General features: G+C 33.0%; 1 pseudogene; it reads right to left on the bottom strand.

Annotated features, from left to right (window-relative positions):
- Nucleotides 1-9: 9 nt before the first annotated feature.
- On the bottom strand, nucleotides 10-705 carry LOC119606604 (annotated as a pseudogene).
- Between the last annotated feature and the right edge of the window lie 3,325 nt (nucleotides 706-4,030).

Here is a 4,030-nt window from a genome sequence, read left to right as displayed (position 1 = left end):
ATTCTTTTTAATATCCATTAAAACGCAAAACAATTTAAAATTACAAATGAATTAAAATCCTTAAATTTAAACAACTTTCAAGGATTTACTAATTTCTTAATTAAACCCTCATTGGTATCTATATCCATATTACAAAATCTTGATCTTCTTACGTAAAGCATCTCATTCTCTAAAACCCCATAGACCTCTTCAATCGGCAGTGTTATCTCTACTCATTGGGTGTCATAAGTTTGCGTGCATCTTTACGAAAGTTCTCCACTTTTCTTCATATTTTCATGAGCCAAAATGAAACTTTTCAAAGTTATAATATCACTCGTCTTATTATTGCGCAAATATTTTGCTTCAATCTTATCAATCGGCTATAAGACGTAATAAAAGAAAATCGGCATAACGTTTCTTCACCTCCAGTTGGGTCAATTCATCATACCAATGTACCGTATGTGTGTTCGACATTATAATGATACCCACAAATATGATTTTTAACATAATCACTAAGATTATCAACATTATGGCAAATTGTTCCAATTCATGATAACAGAATTGTACAAGATTTTTCCAATAGATCAAATCTTTATTATTCTGCTTAAGCTCAAAGTGAAGAAAGCCCACTATCACGATTGTAAAGATAGAAATGAACCATATGCATGGATAGTGATCTTGAAAGATGTGATGTAATTTTTGTAAAATTCTTCGAAATGACAACATATTCTTATAATGTTATGTTATATAATAGTTCTTTTATATTTTCAATTATTTTATTTTTATATATTTTATGTATTTAGATTTTTTGTTAAAAAATTTTGACAAATTTTTATAAAAACAAATAAGTTGTTAACAATAATTTGGATATTGATAATTGAAACGTTATGGGATAAAGAACACAGGAATTGTGAATAAATAATTTCAGAATACTTTGTATTTGTATATTAGAGTGTTCCTTTAACATAATTAAACCATGAGAACATTTTACAGTTCCCTGTGAATCTAGGATATATTTCCAAAATAGAGCTTCCAAAAAACCACGTTCAGTTTTAGTTCAGTTCTAGTTCAGTTCAGTTCTAGTTCAGTTCTAGTTCAGTTCTAGTTCAGTTCTAGTTCAGTTCTAGTTCAGTTCTAGTTCAGTTCTAGTTCAGTTCTAGTTCAGTTCTAGTTCAGTTCTAGTTCAGTTCTAGTTCAGTTCTAGTTCAGTTCTAGTTCAGTTGTTCTAGTTCAGTTTAGTTCAGTTCTAGTTCAGTTCTAGTTCAGTTCTAGTTCAGTTCTAGTTCAGTTCTAGTTCAGTTCTAGTTCAGTTCTAGTTCAGTTCTAGTTCAGTTCTAGTTCAGTTCTAGTTCAGTTCTAGTTCAGTTCTAGTTCAGTTCTAGTTCAGTTCTAGTTCAGTTCTAGTTCAGTTCTAGTTGTGTTCTAGTTCAGTTCTAGTTCAGTTCTAGTTCAGTTCTAGTTGTGTTCTAGTTCAGTTCTAGTTCAGTTCTAGTTCAGTTCTAGTTCAGTTCTAGTTCAGTTCTAGTTCAGTTCTAGTTCAGTTCTAGTTCAGTTCTAGTTCAGTTCTAGTTCAGTTCTAGTTCAGTTCTAGTTCAGTTCTAGTTCAGTTCTAGTTCAGTTCTAGTTCAGTTCTAGTTCAGTTCTAGTTCAGTTCTAGTTCAGTTCTAGTTCAGTTCTAGTTCAGTTCTAGTTCAGTTCTAGTCAGTTCTAGTTCAGTTCTAGTTCAGTTCTAGTTCAGTTCTAGTTCAGTTCTAGTTCAGTTCTAGTTCAGTTCTAGTTCAGTTCTAGTTCAGTTCTAGTTCAGTTCTAGTTCAGTTCTAGTTCAGTTCTAGTTCAGTTCTAGTTCAGTTCTAGTTCAGTTCTAGTTCAGTTCTAGTTCAGTTCTAGTTCAGTTCTAGTTCAGTTCTAGTTCAGTTCTAGTTCAGTTCTAGTTCAGTTCTAGTTCAGTTCTAGTTCAGTTTTAGTTCAGTTCTAGTTCAGTTCTAGTTCAGTTCTAGTTCAGTTCTAGTTCAGTTCTAGTTCAGTTCTAGTTCAGTTCTAGTTCAGCTCTAGTTCAGTTCTAGTTCTAGTTCTAGTTCAGTTCTAGTTCAGTTCTAGTTCAGTTCTAGTTCAGTTCTAGTTCAGTTCCAGTTCAGTTCTAGTTCAGTTCTAGTTCAGTTCTAGTTCAGTTCTAGTTCAGTTCTAGTTCAGTTCTAGTTCAGTTCTAGTTCAGTTCTAGTTCAGTTCTAGTTCAGTTCTAGTTCAGTTCTAGTTCAGTTCTAGTTCAGTTCTAGTTCAGTTCTAGTTCAGTTCTAGTTCAGTTCTAGTTCAGTTCTAGTTCAGTTCTAGTTCAGTTCTAGTTCAGTTCTAGTTCAGTTCTAGTTCAGTTCTAGTTCAGTTCTAGTTCAGTTCTAGTTCAGTTCTAGTTCAGTTCTAGTTCAGTTCTAGTTCAGTTCTAGTTCAGTTCTAGTTCAGTTCTAGTTCAGTTCTAGTTCAGTTCTAGTTCAGTTCTAGTTCAGTTCTAGTTCAGTTCTAGTTCAGTTCTAGTTCAGTTCTAGTTCAGTTCTAGTTCAGTTCTAGTTCAGTTCTAGTTCAGTTCTAGTTCAGTTCTAGTTCAGTTCTAGTTCAGTTCTAGTTCAGTTCTAGTTCAGGTTCTAGTTCAGTTCTAGTTCAGTTCTAGTTCAGTTCTAGTTCAGTTCTAGTTCAGTTCTAGTTCAGTTCTAGTTCAGTTCTAGTTCAGTTCTAGTTCAGTTCTAGTTCAGTTCTAGTTCAGTTCTAGTTCAGTTCTAGTTCAGTTCTAGTTCAGTTCTAGTTCAGTTCTAGTTCAGTTCTAGTTCAGTTCTAGTTCAGTTCTAGTTTAGTTCTAGTTCAGTTCTAGTTCAGTTCTAGTTCAGTTCTAGTTCAGTTCTAGTTCAGTTCTAGTTCAGTTCTAGTTCAGTTCTAGTTCAGTTCTAGTTCAGTTCTAGTTCAGTTCTAGTTCAGTTCTAGTTCAGTTCTAGTTCAGTTCTAGTTCAGTTCTAGTTCAGTTCTAGTTCAGTTCTAGTTCAGTTCTAGTTCAGTTCTAGTTCAGTTCTAGTTCAGTTCTAGTTCAGTTCTAGTTCAGTTCTAGTTCAGTTCTAGTTCAGTTCTAGTTCAGTTCTAGTTCAGTTCTAGTTCAGTTCTAGTTCAGTTCTAGTTCAGTTCTAGTTCAGTTCTAGTTCAGTTCTAGTTCAGTTCTAGTTCAGTTCTAGTTCAGTTCTAGTTCAGTTCTAGTTCAGTTCAAGTTCAGTTCAAGTTCAGTACAAGTTCAGTTCTAGTTCAGTTCTAGTTCAGTTCTAGTTCAGTTCTAGTTCAGTTCTAGTTCAGTTCTAGTTCAGTTCTAGTTCAGTTCTAGTTCAGTTCTAGTTCAGTTCTAGTTCAGTTCTAGTTCAGTTCTAGTTCAGTTCTAGTTCAGTTCTAGTTCAGTTCTAGTTCAGTTCTAGTTCAGTTCTAGTTCAGTTCTAGTTCAGTTCTAGTTCAGTTCTAGTTCAGTTCTAGTTCAGTTCTAGTTCAGTTCTAGTTCAGTTCTAGTTCAGTTCTAGTTCAGTTCTAGTTCAGTTCTAGTTCAGTTCTAGTTCAGTTCTAGTTCAGTTCTAGTTCAGTTCTAGTTCAGTTCTAGTTCAGTTCTAGTTCAGTTCTAGTTCAGTTCTAGAATTTATATACTATTAAGATTTGCGCTATTAGTCCTCTCACATCCTACCACTAGATTAGGATTAAACAAAATTGTAATTATTTTTAATCAAAACTGATTTCTTTTTGAAAGCTATTTTGCAACAAAAAGGCATAATTTATTAATTTTTTAGTATTTTTTATTAAATCTACAACTATATAAAATAATAAACAGAGAAAAGAAAAATATTTTACAACAATGATAAAAACAACACGATAAAAAAGAATGTAATATATTAATACTCTAAATAGCTACACTAATGCTCTTAAATACACGTGCTCCTTAAATCAATTCGAATGGCTCTTTGTATCCTTTGAAATCTGGTACGAAGTGTGTGTCCTTTTTAATTTCTCTTTTACATGAGGCAATAGTGGATTAAATGTT

The sequence above is a fragment of the Lucilia sericata genome, unplaced genomic scaffold (assembly GCF_015586225.1).
Source record: "Lucilia sericata isolate MDLA Ls3-8-SP2 unplaced genomic scaffold, ASM1558622v1 Contig000605F_arrow, whole genome shotgun sequence".
NCBI lineage: Eukaryota > Metazoa > Arthropoda > Insecta > Diptera > Calliphoridae > Lucilia > Lucilia sericata.
This window is presented reverse-complemented; position numbering and strand designations above follow the sequence as displayed.